At 39.6% G+C, this 25,347-nt stretch overlaps 1 protein-coding gene and 1 long non-coding RNA gene across 7 annotated transcripts in view; one reads left to right on the forward strand and one right to left on the reverse strand.

Annotated features, from left to right (window-relative positions):
* The window catches only part of TRPS1 (transcriptional repressor GATA binding 1), a 257,924-nt gene extending 251,465 nt beyond the window's left edge, over positions 1–6,459 (reverse strand). For 2 of the 5 annotated variants that reach the window (XM_072774288.1, XM_072774282.1), the window contains exon 1: positions 5,911–6,459. The gene's annotated coding sequence lies outside the window, so the exon portion shown is untranslated. Of the gene's footprint in view, positions 1–4,613; positions 4,803–5,141; positions 5,247–5,910 lie in introns of those variants that run through there. The other 3 variants (XM_072774289.1, XM_072774283.1, XM_072774284.1) reach the window with 2 other exon arrangements.
* The window catches only part of LOC140603737 (uncharacterized), a 35,055-nt gene extending 16,712 nt beyond the window's left edge, over positions 1–18,343 (forward strand). Inside the window, exons 1-3 of one of the 2 annotated variants that reach the window (XR_012006726.1) lie at positions 12,630–13,342; positions 14,005–14,177; positions 15,848–18,343. This is a non-coding gene — a long non-coding RNA (uncharacterized lncRNA). Of the gene's footprint in view, positions 1–12,629; positions 13,343–14,004; positions 14,178–15,847 lie in introns of those variants that run through there. The other variant, XR_012006725.1, reaches the window with a different exon arrangement.
* Positions 18,344–25,347: the final 7,004 nt, after the last annotated feature.

Genomic DNA, 25,347 nt, shown 5'->3' on the forward strand with positions numbered 1-25,347 from the left:
GCTCTTGCTAACAGGTGTAACATTCTTTATAGAAACACATTCGTTGACCTGTCGCCATGGATAATCTAAATTAATTCATCTCGATTGAAACAAAAACAATGTTTTTTTTTTTTTTCAAATAAGAAAGAAATCACGCAACACAAATACCCACTCTCCCCAAAACCCAAAAACCGTTTAAGTTACGGTAACCTGAAATGCACCAGCCATCACAGAGAGCAATTGGAGAAATCCAGCAGTGCTCAGCAGGAAAGATTTTTAATAACAGATTGAAAAACAAGAATAAAAATAACTGCATCAACAGAGCCTTTCTTCCTCAGGCCACAAGCCCGTTCTTACTTGAACTTTAAAAAAAAAAAAAAAAATGGCATTTTGGCCACTAAAACCAATCCAGAACATTATTAAAAGTTAAAAGCTACCAATTACTTCTGTCTGTTCTTTTAAAGCAAAGTTTGGCATTACGTCAGCTGGTTTAAAGAAAACAAGAAAGAGAGAAAGAGTAGGAGAGAAAGTTTCCTGCTTGTATAAACTAAACCACCAGGGAAGGTGTCTAGCCACTTGTAAAGTATTTACTGCAGGTTTTTAAAGAGCTAGAAACATTTTAAAAATTAAAAGTTTTCTTTCTTATGTTTAAGGAAACATGCTGAGGAACAAAAAGCATAGCCCTAATGTCTTTTGGGGGGTAGGCATTTTGATGTTATTTGTATTTCAACTAGAGCTTTGAATCAGAAAATGATTCCCAGTGATGCTTCAAATTCGAAGTGCAGAGATAATTTCATCTTTGTTTTTGCTACTTGGATTTGTACTCTTAGAAGAAAAATAAGCAGGGGGCAAGGGGGGGTGGCGATGACAAAAAGTTAGACGTTGCTCCTATAATACCTACTATAGATTCAGCGACCAGTCAGGCTGCTTCTCAGACCAACAACAATTCAATAACTTCCATCCATAGATCTGTCCCCAGATTCAGTTAAATAGGACTCCTTAAGCCCAAAGATCTCTTTCTAAACTGAATCCAGTTCTGCATTATTATACCCATCAGAGACCCAAACGCAAGACCAACGAATTCAGTTCCCAGGGATCTGAAAACCACAAAGTGATAGGATAACCCTAAAGGTGACCATAAGAGCAACATCAAGGGCAGTCTTTATAAAGGTCATACACAGATAACTAATCAAATATCCTATACAAATAAACAACCATAAGACCCACTCACACTTGAGGGTAAATTTTTAAAAGTGCTTATTCCCTCTGAAGCTCTGTTGGCTACTGAACAGTAGTATAAAACAACACCTGGCATTTTCACGTATTTACTTTCATCCACTGGTTAGAGCTTGAGGAAGATAAATAATTGGGATGATTATTTAAAAACTGCTTAATTTTTTTTTTCAGCGAAAATAACTGCAAAGTACGCTAGTCTGTACCTGACAATCACAAGGAACTTCATAGAATTAGATGAGCTTTCTACCTGGCAAAGGCTCTAAGTTTCTTCTTATTTTATCTAAGGGAGACCCCGCAATTCCAGAAATTATAAAACTACTAGAGTAACAAAGAATTAATTACCTGCTGTATGAGGATATCAAAAACTGTAGTTATCACATAGATAATCAAAGCAAAGCCAAGTCTACATATCCTGTCATTTTCCCCAAAAATTTCAATAAATAATAAATAAGGTAGATAAATGAGTAGACAGGACTCTGGATTAGTTATCAATGGTACTACTAGTAGTTATAGCCAGCAAAATGGGGAGAGAAAGAAACCTGTTACCTGAAAGCTTGGCCAAGGATGAACAGAAAGCAAGTCCATAAAACTTGCCTGTTTTTATCAAATTGATTGTAACTTTTGAGCTGCGATATTTGGGACAGAACTGTCTCAGTTTATAGTTTTCTGTGCCTGCCAAAAACAGATGCAGACTACCACACTAGCTGTCCTGCGGAAACTAAATTAAGCAAAGGCAAATACCAAGTGGAAAGTTGTCAGTCTGTTGAATGAATGGCTTCATTTTACACACCAGAGACTATCTTAATAAGAATATGTTTTAATGTGCACCAGTCATTTTATTTTAAGTGCATTACTTATTTCAAAAATAATAATTTTCCCTTTAAATCAATTATAAACACCTGCCCGTAACTTTCTTAAAGTCTATTTTGTTTTATGCACAATAGCATAGTGCTATTATTACATTATTGTCTGCCACCAAAAGGGGCAGTGAATTTAAAAAAAAAAATAATGTCTATATTACGTACATTCTAAAAAAACACTTAAAGGCCGGTTATCAATATCTGTGCTTACTTCAAAGTCCAAATAAAGTTCTAGCCTCAAAAACAATTTCCAACAAGTCTTCTTAAAAATTTTGGTTAACGCTTATTTACCTCCACAAAGAAGGTAAGAAAAGAGTTTATTAAAACTTATCACCCTTTGGCATATCTTAATAGGAACATGCAGATCATTAACTACAAATTGTGATATTTCTCTCTCTCTCTCTCTCTCTCTCTCTGTCTACACACACACACACGCACGCACACGCACACACACACGCATCAAATAATAACAGTAATAGAAACATCACTGAAACACTAAAAACTTAAAAGCAGCTTTTCCACAGATGCCTTCATTTCCCTGTTTTGAAGGGTTTCTTCATGAATGAAGATTCCCTTATGTGTATTACACAGGGTTCTACTCTGACAATCGGAGTAAACTCAGGAGTAGTATGTGACTTAAAAGAAAAGTAAAAATAATAGTGAAAATATGCAAGAGGCACGTACAACACTTATGGTGAACATGCTATCATAGGTTCTAACCTATTTTCAAGCAAAAATTGCATTACATTGTTTAAAACAGTAATCATCGGAACGTGAGCTCTAAAAACCAACCTCAGACCTCACTACTACTATGACACCTTTCTCCTTACTTTTACTGTTACCTTTCAGAGACAAAGGACAACATCTGAACAGCAACAGACACCCTTACAGCGTCCAGAATTCAAAGGACCGACAAACTTTTTATAAGGAACTTACTACTATGTTCCACCATTTATTTGGAGAGCGTCAGGGTTGATGATTACGTGTAGGAAAGAATTCTACACACCTAGAGCCTACCATAGAATAGACAGATCAGGAAGCCGTGCACATCAACTCACCCGTGGTTAGCAATACTTTGTCAACAGAGTATTAGTGAGGCTTCGGAATGCCTCACATTTAGAGAAATCAAGTCATGACGCGGCATTCGAGCTCTACCTCCCCGCCAGGACTTTTATTTTCACACTGTTAATATTCAAAAATAATCGTCAAACCTTAGCACGCCCGTGGCCCTGTCTATTTAACTGAATCTAGGGATGTTTCCATCCAGGGGTATGGCTTTAAAAGGAAGTTATGAAATCTGAGGAGAGATAAGCTCTAAGAACAATATGTTTGACTTGTTAAGATGAAGCATGTCACTAATAAACTTTCACTTAAAGGTAAAAAAAAAAAAAAAAATCCTCAAAATGTTGGTATCATTTCCAGACTGTCCTGTCAGCATCACAACTTACAGGAAACGCTTCATCTTCCCATACAAACCCTGTATTTATTCACAACCCTGGCATACTTGGGGAAAGGAAAAAAAAAAAAAAAAAAGCCCACACCATTACAGAGCTAGTTTGCCTTTTTTTTTTTTTTTTTTTTTTTTTTTACATTAACCGGTGGAATATCTGAGAAAGCGTTCTAAGCAAATGAGCAACTTGTAAGAAACTTGACAACAGTGAGCTCAGAAACTTTCATTCTCATTTTGTCCACGTCAAGAACTGGCCGCCGCATTACTTTCCTTTGCTGCCCCTTGCATTTTTAACTCTGGCAGCCTCTTCTAAATGATCAACTTTTCCTAAAACCAGCAGGAAAGTAACATGATGCCAGCAAGATCCATAGGTTTTTCACTTAAGAGCAGGAGGATTCTGAAGAGTGGTTAGAGCTCCCTATATAATTTTTGCTTTGAACAATCAAATTTCAGCCAACCACCAGGCCTAGAGTTATCATGTCTCTCTAATTCCCTCCCCGGCCCTATCTCCAGTTTCCTTTTTGTGCTTATTTTTCCTCCCAGACCTTCCCCTGTTCACCTGGTGCGTTTACAAAAGTTCAATGGATCTATAAAAGTTCAATGAATCGGCCCAACTTGTCTGCGATTTCACTTCTCTGCTGAGCTCCTCTCTTCACTTACCTCCCTTAGAAACTCTAGCCGTGATTTTCGAAAATAGGAAAAGGATGAATAGTCTATCCTAATTGGGATTCATCATTAAGACCCACCGCTCTCGCTCAAAAACTTTCAAGAGTATCAGTTTTGAGGCCTAAAGAGACAGGAGGAAGTGAAGCGAGCCCTAAAACGTGATCAGCCCCAGATTTCCCTCTGAAGCCCACCAGTCCTTGTCGCCTTCTAACTTAAATTGCTTTAGAGAGTCTTGGGGCCATAAAACCGGTTACTTGACTTCCCCGGGTTGGGGGGGGGGGGGGAGCACCACCATCTCACACAGGTAGTAACAAAACAAAAAAAAAAAAAAAAAGAAAGAAAGAAAGAAAAGAAAAGCCTCCCCAGCCACAAAAAAAAAAAAGCAGCTTTTGCACTTCAAACAGCTCCCACCTCCGCCTCACCCTCAAATTATTCACGGGGTCCTATAATCCTGGAGTCATTTGAAGGGACAGCGGTGTTTGCCTTGGCCTTTCAGGGATGCGTTTGTCTGGAGCCCAAACAGGAACTAGACAGAAGGCGACGCGCCCGTCCGCCCGGAGGTCCCACCGCTGTCAGGCATTTAATCACCGTCCAGTGTCCGCTGACCCGCGACCCAGGGCGCATCCCCGCGCCGCCGAGGAAGTCTGCCCCCGCCTCTGCCCTGCCGCAGCGCCCGCGCCGCGAGGCCCCGCCACATGGCACGGGCAGGGCACGGACCCCCGCCGGCCGCCCCGCGCCAGCCGCCCCGCGCCGCGCACAGGCGGGTCCGCCGGGGGATGCGACACCCGCCGTCCCCAGCCCGGCCGGGCCTGCAAGGCAAAAAGTTTGCAGCCTGGCTCTGCGAACTCTTCACAGCCCGAGCCGGTCCCGGGCTGCTTTCCCCACTTCGGGGACCGCACGGAGGCCCCTCGCCGGGGCCCTCCCGAGCCTCCCAAGTTGGCCCAACTTACTACTCCGCATGCTGGTGCCTAGTCTGCTCCCCGCCTGCCAGGAGCCCCGGAACGCGGGCGGCGGCGGCGGCGGCGGCGGCGGCGGCGGCGGCGGCGGCGGCCCCTCGGGTCCAGCCACCTCCAGCTCCTCCGCTGCGCCCGGTAGGAGAGAATTAAAATCAGCCAGAAAGAGACAGCGAGGGGGAGCGGGGCTGCGAGGGGGAGGGGGCACCGGCCTGAAACTTCTTTTTTTGGCAAATGGGGATTTGTTTTTCCTCCTCCCTGGCGGCTGAACTTGACCCTCCTGACTCCAGGGGCTACTGCAGTTTGAAGTCGCTCGTTTCTAAGGCTTCAGTGGCCTCAGACCCACCGAAAGGAGCGGAGGAAGGGAGGGAGGAGGGAGGGAGGGGGGAGGGGGGGCAAGAGAGCAGAAGAGAAGAAAGAAAGAAAGAAATCACACGCGCAAAAAGGAAGAAAGAAAATGCATGTGAAACCCGAGAAGCCTGCGCTTGGCTTTCTGCACACTCTCCCTCTTGCTTGCCTGCTTGCTTGCTTGCTTGCTTTTTTTTTTTTTTTTTTTTTTTTTTTCAAAGAAAGTCACTTTTAATTCCCAGGGCTCCCCGCTCGCGATCGCCCACATTCCGCGCACACACGCGCGGGCGCAGCACTCGCGCTGCGGCGCCCCGGGCCCGGCCGAGGGGCGCCCGCGCCCCCCTGCGCCCCCCGCGCCCCCCGCGCCCCCCGCGGCCCGCGGCCCCCGGCCCCGCCGCCCGCCCGGGCCCCTCCTTACCTGTTGATTAATCGTCAAGAACACCCTCGGCAGCCCGAAAGATGGTGGCGCGGCGGCCAGAGCCATGAACCGTCTTCTGTTGTTTGCAGAGTTGATCTTGGATTATTGGGGGGGAGGGGGGGGAGAAAAAGGTCTTTCCTGCCTCCCCCCCTTTCCCTGCCCTCCCCCCCTTGACGAAAAAACAGGGAGAGAGAGAAAGAGGGAGGGAGAGAGAGAGAGAAAGAGAAAGGAAATAGAGCAAGGATGTGCCCGGTGCCGGGTGGGAGAGGGGAGGGGGGGTGTTGTTTTTTGTTTAAAAAAAAAAAAAATAGGAAGGCGAGAGAGCGATCGAGAGGACGCGGGGTCTGGAGAAACGAGCAGCACCAAAAAGAGGACGCTTGAGATTGCAGTGAGATCGGGTCTTTATCAGAAATGTTATCGCTTGTCAGGACCTCAGTCTCCGCGCATTACGTCAGTTTCAAGACACCAACACTATTAATATCAAAGGAGCCTTCGCGGAGGAAAGCGCCACCCCAGACCGAGCTCCCTTAAAGAGACAGCGCGCGTCCCCGCGCCGCCGCCGCCGCCCGCCCCGCCGCCCGCCCCGCCGCCCGCCCCGCCGCCCGCCGCCCGCCGCCCCGCCCGGCTCCCAGCACCCGCCGCCGCCGCCCGCCGGGACCGGCCCCGGCCGCGGCGAGCCGGCTGCGCGACAACTTCGCCCGAGTCCGAGCGCCGCAAATGAGAGCTGCGCGGGGCCGGGACCCGGCTACCTTCCCGCCCCGCCTCTCCCCCCTCCTCCTCCCCCACCCCCGTGGGTGAACGTGCGGGCTGCAGACCCAGGCGAAAACCGAAAGCTTTAGGAGCACCGCGGTCCAGACGGGGACCTACCTCGGGGCGGGGGGCGGGGGGGGGCAGGTGGGGGCCGGTGCGCGGCGGCCAAGCCGACGGTCCCGGAGCACCCGGAGATGCTGTCGCCAACAATCCAAAGAACTCCAAAGTGCCTTTACCTTTTCGGATGTTACTTTCCCTTCTCCCTCCCAATTAAACGGCGCGGCCCCGTGTGTGTGCGCGAGCGGCCCCTCCCCCGCCCCGTGCCTGGGACCGGCAGGAGCCGGGACACCTAGCCCGTGGCCAGCGTCTCGCATGCATCGGAGGGCAGGAGGGCTGGAGGAGAGCGACTTGAACTCTGTCCTGAGTTGGAGAAGTGCGGACTGGGGTTGCTATGGTTTTCTGACCTAGGAAGCAGCTAGCAAGCTCAAGGGGTGCTTAAAGGGGGTGCTGCCAAACAGATAAAATGGGGACATTATTCAAATGCTGCAAGATTCATACCTGCTGATCTTGGGGAGGGGGGGTGGGCGTTAGTAGCAGATAAGAAACTGCATGAAAGCATGACATTCTTTTTACTACTTCACATCTCCCAATACTCTCATTGTTGAGTGAAATTCCCTCCACATGAAGTTACTGAATTGAGCGAGGTTTTTTTCTTCTTCTTCTTCTCCTTCTCCTTCTCCTTCTCCTTCTCCTTCTCCTTCTCCTTCTCCTTCTCCTTCTCCTTCTCCTTCTCCTCCTTCTTCTTCTTCTTCTTCTTCTTCTTCTTCTTCTTCTTCTTCTTCTTCTTCTTCTTCTTCTTCTTTTATTGACTTTTAAAGATCAACAATGCATAAAAGAGACCCATGACAGGATTCAAAGTATAGTAGGTGTTAAAAATTAAGTAAACACTTCTTGGGCGTTTGGACTTCATTTTCTTCAGTTGGGTGACTTGAAGTGGCATGTTTTTCCTCTAGTGAAAGTCAGTTTAAAGTAATTTTGTGCTAAAAGGAGAAGCATCCTTCCTTCTCCAAACTACAAAATGATTGAAATTGGAATTTTGGAGGTGACAATCACGAATCTGTGAAATGAAGATGGAGTAATTTCCTCCAAAATATTTTCCACTAAATGATTCTTGCATCTTTTAAAAGATGAATGTATTCTTGAAACACCAGAAGTGAAAAAGCCAATCATTTCTTAAAAAAAAAAAAAAAATTAAAACATAAGCATGTGCTTTTAGAAACTTACTCCCTTTTCTGTAAGGTCTCCATTTCTCTTAATATACCTAGTCAGGCAGATATGTGATTCCTTTTTGTAGCACTTTTATTCCGGAAGAATTTTGGTAGCGTGTCCCATACACACTCCATGAGTTTAAAAAAAAAGGCAGTAATTCTTTTGCGATAGAAAAGTTGGTCAAGTAAGAGTGGTCAAAATGCAATTTCACAATAAGGCAGACTATATATTCCCTAAAGGAATGAGAAGACAATGAACCTTAGATGCATGGAGTTAATTCATATGTTATCATCAATTTAAATTAATTTGGGAACAGAGTTATATTTATGTATATAGTCCTGCTTGCAGGGAAAATTAATATCAAAATCCTGAGTAAATCTCATAGTCAGCTACTAATGACCACCTGCATATTTCCACACTAGAGTCATTTAATACTGTCCACCACCAATTTCCACTGTAAAAAGTATTCACATATTAAATATAGACCTTTATTTTCTTTTTTAAGCCATAAATTAGCTTACCAAGTTTTATGGAAATATGCACAGCACAGTGAGAGGCATTTTTATTCAGGGAGAAAAAAAAGGATCTGAGTGAAACATTCTTTAGCCATGACTAACTAAAACTATTAGATCAAATAAATTTTGAAATAGGCACCTCAAGAGTGAAACCGTTTGTACTTAAAGGGTTAATACCACCTAAAACTGCTGGAACTGGTATCTAACTGATAAAATCTGAGACTACAGCATCTTAGCAGCAAAGTTAAATAGTACAATATATCAAAAGGATTATCCCCTAATCTCCTTCTGCTCCCCAAGATTTAAATGGCATTTTAAAGGGGGAAGTAATCTTCCTCTCCGTCACCCTCAAATCTAAGGCAATCGTTAAGAGTGTAAATTTACTCACATGAAACAATCATTGATTAAATTGGTTCAAAAAAATTAAATTACATGCTTTTGCAAGCACAAAACCCTTGAGATGGCTGGTGTTTTTCCACCTGTAATAATACAAAATTTGACCATTAAGTGTACCCAAAATTATATATTATATAAAAAGTTAAAGCCAAAGGTCTGAGGGTGAATTATGTCCTTTAATTGAAAGGATAAAGTTACCCTTCAGGTACTGAAGCCAACAAATTCATGGTCACTTAAAAATTTAATGAATGAAGTTTCACGGATTCAATTTTGCTAAAGCTTGCCTGAGAAATGAAGAATCTCTTCATGTTACTTTTTGTATTTCAAGTTAGAGTGCAGCAGATCAAAATGCTGTCTGTATCAATCCTTTTACATTAACCACAAAAGATCTGTAGAGAACTTAATAAAAGCACAAATATTTTTGTAAACTTTTTCAAGCAAATTACTTATTTATTTATGAAATAATTTATGAAGAAAATTTTTACCTCATGCTTTAGATATATTACATATGCTCTTGATTGACACAATATGTTTAAGCTCAAAGGCCCTCGTAGCATTTTTTAATTCTAGTAGGAATATTTCAAAACAACCAACTAATACATGAGATCATAATTGTTTGACAGTTGTTTTTAATATATAAAATGAGTTATGTATATTGTTTTCCTTCAAATGTTTGTTGATTTGTTTTTATAGTCCTGACATTTGCATGGCACAAACCGAATTAGGGGAAATATTAAAGATTTATTTACATTTATTATCTTCTGCTGTCAAGCATATGCAAAGCTCTTAAAAACTATTCTTTTGCTTTTATTTGCAATGCATTTCTGAACAATGGAGTCTGGGTGTAAGAATAACAACCTGTGCCTTCATAGGGTACATCAGAAAATAAAGAAGAAATTAAGAGAAATTCCTGAAAGCAAACAAAAGGAATAACTTCCAAGTAAAATAACTTCTTTATAATCTTTCATAATTCTTTGAATTCTGGAATATTCTCTTATGGCTGGATCACTGATGAAACATACCTTGACGGGTATTAATGCTTATTTTTTATTTAAATTGCATAATGCACTTTTTCTGTTCTATTATTTAAACATCTCCTTTTTCCCTTTTCTTGTAGTTTATTCAGCACAGATACAAAGAGGGATTAGTAGTTAAGCACAAGCATACTTGTTTTATATTTTCAACCTTTTAACACATAACTTACTTACAGTTCTAGTGCCTGTAATCACAATGATTTTACCTGATGGAACACGTATCTCAGAAATGTAATCCAACTGTTTACCCTAACACGTCATAAATTGCTAGTCCTTTCAGAAACCTCAAAGATTGACAACCCTTGGTCCTAAATGCCCGCTGCCCTAACACATACTATCAAGAAAATATTTATGTATTATTTGCTCTCAAATTAGTACTAAATCTTATAGAATGGAAGACCATTTTGCCTTCCAGCATATCAAAAGCAATAGTTCAAGTAGTCTGCCCTCCTTCGTGGTAAGACTTGAAAGAACAGAGGATAGCAAAGATGAACTTCCCTGAGTCTATTTCTTCTCTCAATCATGCACCACTCAATCTTTAAAAAGAAAAAGAAAAAGAAAAAGAAAGAAAGAAAGAAAGAAAGAAAGAAAGAAAGAAAAAGAAAGAAACTCTTCTGCACAAATTATGATCATTTTCCAAACTACCTATTTCTGAACACCTCTGGGTGAATTTATTAAAGATAAATTCAGCTTTAAATAGCCTGTATCTGGTATTCAAATTCACACTTCCACTTGCCAAACCTCCCCCCTGCAGTATCAGGCAACTGCCTAGTTAAACAGATGGGCCTTGCAGCCCACCCTAAAAGCCAACAAACATAGGCTTTATTTAATTAAAAGAGGAAACAAATTTCTGAGGTGTAGACACACACAGGCGTGCTCACACACACATGCACATGCTCACACTCACGCACACACACGAAATCCCTGCCAAGGTGCCCCAGAATAATAATGATGATTCTTGCTTTTTCAGTAGGTTTTATGAATGTCCAAACATGTACTATCCATTTGAGTGAAAGGAGAATTCGTCAGGATCCCTCAGTGCTGTGTATTCAAAATAAACCACTATGGAACTAGCCGGGCTCACTCCATTCTCTTAAGTAATAGAGAGCATTTACATCTGAATTAACCCAGATCCACCATGTGACCTTGAAACATAGCTTTTCCCAATGTTCTTCCTATTTCTGCCCTCTGCTTTATTATCTTCTCCTGCTGTACTCTCTCACCCCAACCACTCTCCAAACTACAATTTACTCTCAGTCGTATATCACCAAGCCCAACACCCAATGTTGCCTATTTTTCACACTGAAATATTCCACCAGAAATTCAAACTTGTGAATTTGAATGATATAAGTCTAATACCATAATTTAGGAAGAGGAGGCTATAAAGAGAGACAACATGGAAGGAGGAAGGAAATAGACAAACCCTATCTCTGTTAAAGTTATGAGTCATCTAGACCAGAAACCTCAGACATTTGACATCTTTGGTAATACCCTCTCCCACAGGCCCCACATCCAATCAGTTACCAAGTCCTCCCATTGTTTATTTTCTGAAGGCTTTTGTGACTCCTACTGCCTTTCTTTCCATCCACATGAACTCTTCACAAATTAAAAAGTTATTATCTCTTCCAAGACATCCCATTGAGCTTCTCCTCTGTATTCTCTTGCCCTCTATTCATGATTCTACGGAGCTAGCAGGTCAGATCATCTCCCTTCTGCAGTGTCTATTCCTCAGGACAAAAATCCCATGACTCCCAACTGCCAAAAGAATAACGCCAAAGTGCTGTAGGCCATTCAAGTCCTCCCATAATCTAGTCCCAAACACTTTTCTAGTCTCATGCATCATTCTACTCTTCCACACAGGCCAGTCTCCTGACCCATGGACTGAGATATTTCCCACATCTTTTTTGACACTTCAGAATGTTTTATACTCTCTGCCACCTTCTCCGTGGAAGGCTTTGAAGGGCCTTCCATACCGACTCTCCATGCAAAAGACTCTTTTTCTAAGGTCAAACTCAGATTCTGCCTTTTGTGTGAAGCCTTCCCCAAACTTCAAATCAGAATCAGCAATACAGGAACTAAGTTTCTATGGGACTCGCTGCTTTCTCCAGCTGGGGATTCATCAGAGTGACTTGTATAATGCTATTTGTTGACTTTATCTCCTGACCCTACTAAACTGTAAGATTCCTGAGGGCAGAAGACCATCAAGTCATAGGTATTCAATAACATCTGTTCAGTTGAGTTTGGACATTGGAGCAACCTTTTTACATTTTACTTAGAAACATACTATTGAGCCCAAGTTTCAAATGTTCCATGTGGTCTTTTCTTCCTTTCTTCCTCTTCTTTTTTTTTCTTTAATACATATGGGCTGATGCATCATGTGCCAATTGAAGCTTCTGGGTGGTCTTCATCTCAGCAGCATATTTTTGGCAACGTATCAGAGAAGACGTTTGTCCTCCTCTGAAATATTGTCCTCATTATCATTAAGTTTGGGTTCATAATTCCATGTTGCTCTAAAAATAGTGAATTAAATGATCTTTAACTAAATCCTAGGCATTAAAATGTGAGGGTACAGAAAATGAGGCTAAAAGCTGAGAAATTTTAGATGGGAAGGGATTATTTGTAGCTTTGGAAGCCAGAGCATGAGTTAGGAAAGTTGTAAAACTGAGGTACAGGAAAATGATCTCTTCAAATATTAATGGCTTTTTTCTTTATATTATTTAACATCAAACTCTTGAATCATTTTAGCATACATCAATCTACTGATACCTATTAATTTTTGCAGAAGTTAGGTTACCAAACAGTACGGTGATATTTAATTGATGGTATAGATCCAAATGTCCAGGTTCCCACAGGGATCATGTTTCATAATATTATGAATCCCGTGGAAACGTGAGTGTGTATAAGCCAGTGTGCATGTGTGTATACATGGGGTATGTGTCTAGGAGTGTGTGTTCATCTCGAAAATGAAAATTTTGGTTTAGTTAACATTTCAGCTTTGTGTTCACAGAACTGACTTATCCTTGGTGCATCTAGATAACTTGAAAGGACTGGTGTTTAGACAAGCAAGTAGGAAGAAGACTGTCGGCTGCCAGCTTCTGGAAGGAAGCTACTCTGCCCATTCTCTTTCTGCCATGAGAGGAGAAACACTACATCACCTGGGCTCCCTTGCCATTTGGTTTTTGGAAGAGTTTGACTAATGACACCATCAGCTCAGGGAATGGGAAAAAAAAAAAGACAGTCAGGATACTTATTCCCCTGATTCCCTCCCTATTGAGCAGGCCCTCTACCACGACTATTCTCTTATAGGATTCCAGAAATAAGCTTCCTATCCCTTTGTGATTTTAGGCCTGAAGTCAGCTGCTTCTGGCTGTTGGGAGACCCTGAACGTTTCACCCTTTCTTTCTCCCCGACCCTTGCTCTCAACTTTATCAATGATCCTTCTCCATTAAACTCTCTTCAAATTCTTCTGTGAGTGTGCCATGTGTTATCTGCCTAGACTCTAACCAATATAGAAGGACTTGTGATAAAATCATCTCTGAACCTACATTTTCTAACATAGTCTTCATAATATAATTCAGTAAAGTTAAACAAATATATGTTGAGTAAATATTGTGTGCCAGACACTGTGTTAAGTGTAGGTAGCCCAATGGCAAGTGAGCTGGCATGTTCTCCATCTATGGGATTTATGATCTAATTAAATGTTTCTTAAATGATCTTGGGTACTTCTAAAAATACAAGTATATAGGCCTCACCTACTGAAGTGCATCTCTGGAGGTGAGGCCTGAGAATGTAATTTTAGTAAGCGCACCTTGTGATTCTTGTATTCTCCAAGATATGAGAGGGAGAATCCTTTGACTATGACAAATATTAAATAACCCAATACAAATGTGAAAATACAAAGACCTCGATCAATGTAGCTGGGTGAATGCATGAAGGCATGTGTTAATGTCAATGATAAGGTGGTTCATATATGGAAGGTCATTTACAGTTGTTTGTAGTGCACAAGGTACTAGAGTTACTGCCCTTTCATGAGGTAGGCAAAAGCTGGGGTGCTCTGTAAATTGTGCTAATTGTTTTTGATCATCACACTCTACTGTATTAACTCCCACCTCCTCCTCCTTCCTCCCTAGACAACATGCACAGATCCACTGCAGCAGCCCCAGCTGTGGGGTTTCCCCAGCAGAGCAGAGCCCTGGGCACTTGTTCCAATTTGCTCTAGTCTAGACTCTGGAGATAGCTCTGTCTGAAAGAGAAGCACGGACACTCATGGTTCAAAGCTAATTAAGTCAGTAAGATAAACAAGGTAAGACTCCTGGGAATAAGGGGAATTTCTCGAGCCCCAAGAAATTCACAAGTTCAAGATTGAAAGCATTAGTAATAATATCTGAGACTTCCAACTATTTTATTCATCCTTCCCAAAGATGTAGATAAGGGGCAAGGCAAATAATTACAGAGAACCACTGCATGATCATTGTGCTTGCTGTTTTGCAAAATATTAATTACCCTTTTTTCCTGTTATTCACAGTCTTAAACTAAGTTTCTAGGCAGTACCACCTAATCTTTTCTCAATATTCTTTAACGTATTTTTTAAAGCAGTCCTGGACAAGATCCTTGAACTACTCATATCCAATTATATAACTAGTCATGCAGAATATCATAGCACAATGCATACACATATATTTACATGTATAACAAACTCTTTTAAACAAGGAAACATAATCAAAACATACCTCCTATTATCTCTTCTATACACAAAAGCACACGGAGAATGCAAATACTGTTTCAATTATGCCATGAGTTTCCAGTTGCTATATGTTAGATTCTAAAAGGTAAAATCTCAAGACCACTTTGAGGTACTTACAACTAAATTTTATTTTATTTAAAGAGACATGCCACTGCATCTTGAGCTCATACTTGTGAGTAAAGGCAGTACCACCTTCAGACCATAAAAGTGAAAATGACCATAAAGTAGCCATCTAGAAACAACCCATTCTGTACGGTACATCTGAACAATTTGCATAGACTAAAATATGGAATATGTTATCATGGTCCAAGCATTGGTTATAGTTTGTAACTCTATGATCTGTCCTACTAGGCGGTATGCACTGCTTACTGTGACTTATAATGTCATTACACAAAAACTAAAATCTTACTCAACGTTTCATTACAAAGCCAGCAAGATATTCCATTGATAGAGTAGAGGTCAGAGCTGAGGATTTTTCTGATTTTTTAAGCTTTTTCTATGACTCAACCACAAGGTACTCTAACAAGTACATATTCCTCAACTATACTTTTTGGGCAGTGGGTTTCTTTTCTCGTCCAAAATATCATTAGATGAAAACTGTATAATTTCTACTGAGATCATTGCAAAATTTAGCCTCTTTGTAAAGTACCTGAGGCCTCCTGTTTCAAAGATATCTTGGTACAGACTGTCATAGAAGATAACTCACATGCTTATGAAAGCATAGAATGACAAAACATTGGCTTTTTATTGCAATTCAGTCCCCTCCTCTAATTTTACAAGTCTAGAAACAGAGACCTGGAGAGTGAAGGACTGTAGTACCCAAATACACATGGAAGTAATCACAATGATTAACACCTATGCAGCGCTTGCTATGTGCCAGGCTCTGTTCTAAGTATTTCACAGACAGTAGTTCATTTAATATGAACAAATGGTCTGTGAAGTAGGTATCGCTATAATCCCCATTTTGTAGGTAAGCAAACGGAAGCATGTGTAATAATAGAGCCGAAGGCAAACATGTAGTCAGGTATAAAATTAAATGGGTGAAGGGCCTAAAGTCTCATTATGCTATACCTTTACTCTGGTGGTACAACTAGGACTCCAATCTCCGGTTTTAACTTGACATTAAAACTTGCAATTGTGACATACGTGTGTGTGTCTGTGAGTGTGTCCACTTGTGGTATGCACTTGCTAGTTTTTTAAGCTACTAACATCCATTCTCTCTTCTCTAGAGATAGTCCACTGGTTTCGCTCCGGAGGAAGTAGAAGCCCCTGTTCTTAATCCATAAAGATGACTCACTGCAAGAAAAGCAAGCATCTGACTCTGGTCCTGCTTATCAGAGCATCACATTCAGGAACCTGACAGAGTTGAAGCCAAGGAAACCTCAGGAGACAAATGGAGAGAAAATCCGGATCTTTTATTCCACAGCACTCAGTTTTGAGAAGCTGTGAGGCTGTAGCTCTTGCAGCCATCTCACCACCACAGAAAATCTGAGCAAGTGCAGAGGAAACAGAGTTTAGACCAAGAGAGACAGATCCTGGGTTCTGCGGCTTTGCTGGGGTCCATGAATAACACCACAGCCCAAGTCAGCTCTAATCCCTACATTCACTGGTTTTCTTTGTTGGTGGCTTAAACCAGTGTGAACTAGTATCACAGGACTCTACTATTATGGAATTTAATGGCCCTGTGTAATTTTTAACGATATTCAACATCATATTCACCCTCAAGTGGCAAAGACATAGAGATATCAGGAATGATTTGGAAATGCAGTGAATATATTCAAAAGGAAAAATCCAGTAACTGCTGTGAACAACAGCAATGTGTTTTGAATTCCTTGTGTTCTCTCAAGCTCTGGGGTATTGTCTGTTTAAATTAGCAGTTTTAAGGGTGCCTGGGTGGCTTGGTTGGTTCAGCATTGCCTTGGGCTCAGGTCATGATCTGTGGGTCCTAGGAGGGAGCCCCACATCGGGCTTCCTGCTTAGCAGGGAGTCAGCTTCTAGCTCTCCCTCTCTCCCTCTGCTTCTCCCTACCCCTTGTTCTCTCCCTCTCATTCTTTAAAATAAATAAAATCTAAAAAAAATATAAATTAGCAGTTTTAATCACCTTAAATTACATGTGTCCTTTATTTGACAAATTACTCCTATTGTCTTTATAGAAGGCTTTTTTTTTTGGTATAAAACCCTTAAAACTTACTGAAAGAAGAAAGAGACGAGGCAAAATATTTATCTCAACATATCGATAACCCTTTGGTGTTGGAAAGGCCCCATATGAAGATGACCAGGGAATTCAAATACCCACACGTGGGTATAAAAATTTCATAGAAAGTCATCAGTGGTCACAAAATGATGAAGGACAACATTAAAACTTGTCCCAGTGCAAAAGGTTTATATCTAATGTTAGCCTAAGTGGGCATACAATATTTTCATATATCATGCTCGCTAACTTTAAAATCTTAAGATTATTGGCCTAAGTAGAGAACCAGGGAGACAGACACAAATGATCTTTCCGACCTTTCTATTATCAATCTTAATAGTAACTAAATACTGACATCGTGTTTCATTATTACTCACTGCATTGTATGCAACGTGGCTCTGGGGATGTCTATTTTACGTTTACCTAGAAACACAACATATATTAAAGCAAAGTTATTCTGTAACAGTGAATAAGACACCAAAGCATAAGAAAGCTAGACCCTGGGTATTACAACAAATCTAAAAAGTCTGTTAAATTAGTAAAATATTTTGTGATGCCTGGGTGGCTCAGCGGTTGAGCTTCTTTCTGTCTTTGGCTCAGGGCGTGATCCCGGGGTTCTGGGATCAAGTCCTGCATCGGGCTCCCTCTGAGGAGACTGCTTCTCACTCTGCCTATGTCTCTGCCTCTCTGTCTCTCATGAATAAATAGAATATTTTTTAAAATAGTATAATATTTGGATTATTCTTACCTTCTAATACATATTTTCCAATTTATCCATGAAATATCACTTATAAGAAATAATACTTTGGGACAAGGCAAAATATAACATCGTTTTACTCTAGTCTAAATAAAATTATATAATGTTAGACCCGAAAGGCTCCTTAAAATTCTATTCATCTCACTGTTCTCACTTAAATGCAATGACTGAAAATCAGCAACTGAAATAATAATAATAATTATTATTATTATTTTAAAAATTTTGACATGCACGTATGAATTAAATCCTTTCTGCTTATTGTCTCATGTACTCTCAAAACAACTCTTTGAAGGACACGTTATCATGATTCCCACTTTAGAGATGAGAAACTGAGGCACAGAAGGAGAGAAAATTTACTTGCCCAAGATTACATGGTTGGTGGGTGACAGAGCTAGGATTTAAGGCCAAGCAATCTGGCCCCAGCATTTACCCCCCCAAAAATAATTAAGATATTTCATATTATATTTTATACTTAGTGATGATATGCAATCACTAGGTTAATAATTATCTTTTCCCTCACAAAAAATTAGTCAATTATAGAAAGACTGTGTTTATCAGGTGATTTTTTTCCTTTTAGAAGTAATTTTTCTAAAGTAAAGAAATATAATTATTGCAAGTGCTTTTTAAGTATTATTTAATTGTCTTTAATGGGTTTTTCTTTATTTTTTCTGTTTGGGCCAAAATATCAGAAAGTCATATAACTACTATAGTCTTAAGTACATGACTGTAATGCATATTTGTGCAAGTTCTGTAATTACAATAATTTTGAACCTGGTTTACATTGGCATCCCTCAACTAATTTTGTAGGCTAAAAATTGTGAAATATATTCTGTGATCCTGTTAAAACTTGAGCCAGATCATGTACCACACCTCTATTCAAAGTCTTCATATGTTTTTTTCACATCATTCTGCATCAAATCCAAAGCCCTCACTATAACTCAGAAAGAATCTTACCCTCCCCCCAACTTTACCTCTCAACTGATTTCCTATTACCCTCACCTTTGTTTTCTCTAGTCTAGCCACTGGCCTGCTTGATATTCTTCTAATATGAAAATATATCACCTCTTCAAGGCCTGTGCATCTTCTGTTCCCTTTGGCATACTTTTTTTCATGAATATCCCCATAGTTCTCGCCCTCACTTCATTCAAATATTTACTTAAAAGTCAGCTCCTCAGTGAGACCCACGCTGGACACTTAATCTAAAATGTTAAATCCTAGTGGACAGTTTACGTCCTTCTTTCCGGCTCTATTTTTTATCCACCATGCTTATCATCATATGATATAAGTTTACTTATTTATCTGATTTATCTCTCTCCCTAACTAAGTTATATGTTGCATAAAAGCAGGTTTTTTTTTCTGTTTTGCTTGCCACTATATTCCCTGCATTCCTAAGTACCTGTCATGTAATAGGTGCTCAATAATTATTTGTTAAGTTAACCAGTTAATTAATAGTAGTTGGCTGTATTGAATTATTATAAGTAAGAGCAATTTCCATTGCAAATGAGATAAATTGCAATGTCATTAACATGAATGTACCTCAGTCCACCTACTTTGAATATTCAATTTTATCATTCAAGTTCTTTACTTGGCAGCTTGATAATGGGGATTTTAATTTTATTTATAAAGTATCCCAATCCAATTCATATCACCATCTGTTGATTTTTTTTCCAGCCTTCTGAACAAGTTAGTATTCAACTTGCCACCTGCTGAATCTAATCAATTGATTGATGGATTGATTGATGGTCTGCTTAAGTTTTTCATTAAACAAATATTTACTGAACACTTACTATCAGTGAGGCACTGGGATAAGAGCAAAAAATTCAAGACCAACAAGGATGTTTCTGTCATAGAACTTGTGATCTTTTTTTTTTTTAAAGATTTTATTTATTTATTCATGATAGTCACACACACATACACACACAGAGAGAGAGAGACAGAGACACAGGCAGAGAAGCAGGCTCCATGCAGGGAGCCCGACGTGGGATTCGATCCCGAGTCTCCAGGATCACGCCCTGGGCCAAAGGCAGGCGCCAAACCACCGCGCCACCCAGGGATCCCTAGAACTTGTGATCTTATAGGAAAAAGTGAACAGAGCCAAGAATTGGAGCACAAGTGGTTGTAGAACTATTAGAACACTTTGCTAAGAGATTAGGGGAGCATCCAAGGAAGTTGAGAGAAGTGAGGAGACATGAGGAATAATTTGCATGCAGAATTGGTGGTATTTCTGATGAACTGCATGTGAGAAACAAGAGGAAAGGAAGTGCAAAGATACCTTCCAGTTACTTGCTTGAAGAAACAGGGCCATGGTGATACCAATTACAGGGATGAAAAAGATTAGGGAAAGAACAGGTTTTAGTGGGGCAAGTGTGACATTCAAGTGGAGATATGAAGTCTAAAACTTATGGTAAAGAGATCTGGGAAGGAAAGATACAATGTCATTTGTATATTGTCACTTGTCATCAGTGTACAAGTGACATTTCCAGCTGTGAAAATAAGCTACATTATTTCTAGAAAAATTATAGAAAAGCTGAGACTCTAGGACTGAGGCTAAAGAGGTCAACTAGAGGCAAAGATTTCTTCTCAACCAACAAAGGGTATTGGGAAGGAGCAACCCATGTGAGAGAACAAATACGAGGGCAGGGTGCAAAAAACCCAAGAGGAAGGAAACTATTTCAAGGAAGGTGGGAAGCTAAGAGGTCGAGTTACCTGAGTTAGATTTTATGGAATTAGGTTTTTGGAGACCTTATCACAATACGGTCTGGTGGAATGATGAAAACTGAAACCGTAATGAAAAGACCTGGGGAATGAGTCAAAGGTGAGGAAGACAGAGGAATGTGCACAAATAACCTTTTTAGGGTATATGGCAGTTAAGGATCCAGAGACTTAGGTATTTCAAAGTATGGGTGAAGCAAGACACCTTTTTTAAATTGGCAGATGCATAAACATGCATGTGGATTGATAAAGCAGATAAGAGAGGGCATAAAGTGAGAAGCCAAATGCGTAAGATGGTGACAGCATCAATAACATACCCTCCTTCTTGGATAGAGAAGGACATGCTTCCTTCATGGTGTCACAGAAAAAGCAAAGATGCAGATATGAATGTATGTGTGGTAATAGGAAGCAGAAAAGTTTGAGTGTATTAGGCTGAGTCCTCAGTCACAAGCTGACTGGATGATTCAGAAAAAAAAAAAAAATGTATTATTACAAGTATACCTGATAGCTCAGACAAGCAATGGGAGAGCTAGAAAACCAACTGAAAGCTTAGTTTTCAGAAACAACTAAAACTATCTTTAGAACTAAACTCATAGGGGGATCCCTGGGTGGCGCAGCGGTTTGGCGCCTGCCTTTGGCCCAGGGCGCGATCCTGGAGACCCGGGATCGAATCCCACGTCGGGCTCCCGGTGCATGGAGCCTGCTTCTCCCTCTGCCTGTGTCTCTGCCTCTCTCTCTCTGTAACTATCATAAATAAATAAATAAATTAATTAAAAAAAAAAAAAGAACTAAACTCATAGGGACTGGGTGGCTCAGCAGTTGAGCGTCTGCCTTTGGCTCAGGGGGTGATCCCTGTCCAGGGATCAGGTCCCGCATTGGGCTCCCTGCGAGAAGCCTGCTTCTCTGTCTTACTATGTCTCTGTCTCTGTCTCTCTTGAATAAATAAAATCTTTTTTTTTTCTTTTTTTAAATAACTAAACTGATAAAGGGGAACCTGGATGATTCAGTTGGCTAAGCATCGACTCTTGATCTCAGCTCTGGTCTTGATCTCAGGGTTATGAGTTCAAGCCCCACATTGGTCATGAAGCTCAATATCTGACATTTGAAAAGCTGGCACTTTTGCCTTAGAAACTTGCCAATGCAGCCATCACCACAGTCTGCCACCAAGGAAGAAAAAGTATTCCTCCTCACCTTCCTCTTGCATTAATAGCCCTTTAGTTAGAGTCTGGTGCTGGAATGTCTGGAGGTAAAGGCTATGCATTAGCTCAAGGAAAGCAAATATCACATGATTAGCTTCCATAAAGGGAGGTTTTCCTTTATGCCCTAGAAAGGTGTATATAGTGAGGAGTAGCTTCAGATGTTGAACAGATAAAACAGGTATCTCACAAGAACATTCAAGAAAAGACAAAATATACTAGTTAAAAAAAATCTTAATAACAAAATCTGTTCAAAGTTAGAACAATGTTATCATAAAGTATAACACATAATAGTTACATAATTTCAAGGATTATAAACCAGAAAAAAAAAGAAATCCTTTGGTTATAATGATAAAACAAACAAATACTTAAGCATAGCACAGACATTGTAATTCCTGATAATTAGGTATTATTTAAAAACTTCTTTCCAAATTTTAATATTTCACAACTTAGCCATGATCTAAAAAGAATGCTCACCATTGGCATAGCTGTTATCCAGGTGTTCTATGTTCACTTTCAGCTCATCAGGAGCAAAAATTATTCCATATTCATTTTTCTATTTTTAAAATATTGATACATAGGATTCTCAAAGATTCAAGTGCTATCAAAAGGTGCCAAAAATGAATTAAAAACACCTAAAACCCTATTAATGCACTTATACTCAGATACATACACACACACATGCACACATAATTTTTCCTAAATGTAATGTAAGGCATGTTAGTCTCTAGCCTTTAATGAAATAAATCAAAGAAGACATAAATGAAAAGATATTCTGTGCTCATAGACTGGAAGAATTAATATTGTTAAAAATGTCCACTCCATCCAAAGCAATCTACAAATTTAGTGCAATCTCTATAAAAATTCTGATGGCACTTTTCACAGAAATAGAACACAAAATCTTAACATTTGTATGGAACCATAAAAATCCCAAATAGCCAAAGCAATCTTAACAAGAAAGAACTAAGTTGGAGGCATCACACTCTCTGATTTCCAAACTATATTACAAAGCTATAGTCATTAAAACAATGTGGTATTGGCATAAAAATAGACAAAACATCAATGAAACATAATAGAGTCCATAAATAAACCCACATTTTTATGGTCAATTGATTTTTGACAATTTTGACAAAGGAGTCAAGAACATACACAAGAAAAAGACATTCTTTTCAGTAAATGGTGTTAGGAAAATTCAACAGTTATGTTCAAAAGAATGAAATGCACCACATGCATCATGCACAAAAATAAGCTCAACATGAAAAAAAAAAAACTCAAAATGGATTAGAGACTTGAACAAAAGACCTGAAACCATAAAACTTTAGAGGAAAACATAGGCAGTAATCTCCTTGACATAAGTTTTGGTGTGATATTTTGAATCTGACACCAAAAGCAAAAATAAACAAGTGGGACTACATGAAACTTAAAAGCTTCTGAACAGAGATAAAACTATCAACAAAATGAAAAGGCATTTTCATGGCAGAAATGGCAGAAAATATATGCAACTCATGTATCTGATAAGATTTTAATATTCAAAATATATAAAGAACTCATACAACCCAACAGCAAAAATGAACAACCTAATTTTAAAATGGGCAGAAAACCTAAATAGATATTTTTCCAAGAAGAGATGGCCAATAGACACATGAAAAGATGTTCAACATTATTAACCACGTGAAATGCAAATCAAAACCACAATGAGACATCACTTCACACCTGTTAGAATGGCTATTGTCAAAAAGACAAGAAGTAGCAAGTGTTGGTGAGGATGTGGAGGAAAGGGAACTTTGGTCCACTGTTGTTGAGATTGTAAGTTGGTGCAGCCACTATGGAAAGCAATGAAAAGGTTCCTAAAAAATTTAAATATAGAACTACTATATGATCCATCAATTCCATTTTTAGGTATTTATCGGAAGAAAATAAAAACACTAATTTGAAAAGATAATATGCTGCATGTTCATTGCAGCATTATTTACAATAGCCAACCTAAGTGTCCACTGATTAATTAATGGATAAAGAAATTGTGCTACATATATACAACAGAATATTATTTAGTTCTAAAAGCAAATGAAATCTTGCCATTTGTGACAACGTTGATGGAACTTGAAGAATTATGCTAAGTGAAATCAGCCAGACAGAAAAAGAAAATTATCGCATGATCTTATACGTAAAACCTAAAACAACAAGGCACAGAGAAGAAAGAGATTGATGGTTGCCAGAGGCTGAGGTAGGAGGTGGGAGAAATGGTGAACTGTTTTTGTTTCTTTTTCTTTTCTTATTTAAATAAATTGAATATAAAAATAAACTACGAATATTAAAAAAAAATCCTTTTATAATTGATAAGATGTTGTCCACATCTTTCCATTTCATTTACATCATTATTTGTAACGGCTGTAGAGTGTCCATCTGTTATGTTTCATACTGTTTCCAGTTTTTCACAATTGCAAAAAAGATCATGAACATTCTTGAATGTAGAGCTTTTCACACCTAGTTATCTCCTTAGGTCAAATTCTTAGAAAGGGCATTACTGAAATATAGGTATATACATTTTACATTCTGATAGGTATTGCCCGAATCATCTCCAGAAATTAAGCACTGATTATATCCTTACCAGCATGGCATGGAAGTGCCCATAGGAACTAATTCTTTTTTGAAGACACTTGAAGGAAATGGATAGGGCTATATAATTTCATAGCTTCTAAGGCAGCTCACCTGGATCCTTCAGGGTTGCCGGGCTCTATAATCAAGTTGGCATTTACTATCTCTCTCTGATTTTTTCTTCTATGTATTTCAGTCAGTGGGGGAAATGTAGGAGTGCAAAGAAAGGAGCCAGCCAGTAGCTCCACACTTTCTTGTGTTGATAAGGTTCAAAATCAAAGTTTATTGATTTCTCTTCAGCCTACTTGGTTACCTACACAAACTCTACCTGATAAAACGTCATAAAACTTAGTTCTGTGAGAGAGCACCTAGTCTGATCTCTTCACAGCAAAGGAAATGAGAACCTAGAGAAATTTAGTAACTTCTCAAGTTCACACAGTTTCTTCGTTTAAAAAAAAAAAAGTAACAGAACCAAATTTAGTTCTGGTGCTAGGATATTTTCCCTACCCCTTTCTAGGTTAGATTATGTCATATGAGTTCAAGCCATTCTTAGATATGTTAAGCATTTGGAGAAGTAGGTTATCTCCTTCAGGATTTGACTTTTAAGCTATATATCATGTAGTATAGCTCTATCCCCGCCAGTTAGCAGGTATCTTTTTTAAAAATTAGCAAATTAATACAAAAATGTGAATTAGTGAAAGTAGCTTTCCTCACAACTGCTCCTAAAACAAATTCTCATGAATGAAATAAATTTAAATATACCATCAGAACATGTGCCTAAGTCTTTGATAAATATTTCAGTAGGGAAAATAATATTACATGAAAGTAATTTTGGCCTTTTGCACCCCAGGTATTCCTACTTGAGATAATGCTACATATAAGATACAATGTCAATGATAAATTCTGAGGAAGGAGGATTAGTTTCACTACTCTTTTTGGTGAATGCTCTTTTGATCAAGTTTATTGATAGTCTTCCTAAACGTTATATTCTGCTGCCTAACTTAGCCACAGAGTCATACCTCAGTAAGAGAACTTATTGACTTGACAAGCTATATCTTTAAGACTGTGTGATCTGATAACGGAAGCTCTTATTTTCATATTGTACATTCAACTACTTATAGACAAAAATTAAAGTCTCCTTTTCAGTGGAAATCTTAACTTTGGACAAGATACCCACAGAGCTTCTTCTATTTTTACATTGTTATCAAAGTATATGTGGTCTCTGCCTTTTAGGGAATTACATATCCGACCCTTGGTAATACATTTGGTCAAGAGAGC

The sequence above is a fragment of the Canis lupus genome, chromosome 14 (genome assembly GCF_048164855.1).
Source record: "Canis lupus baileyi chromosome 14, mCanLup2.hap1, whole genome shotgun sequence".
Classification (NCBI taxonomy): domain Eukaryota; kingdom Metazoa; phylum Chordata; class Mammalia; order Carnivora; family Canidae; genus Canis; species Canis lupus.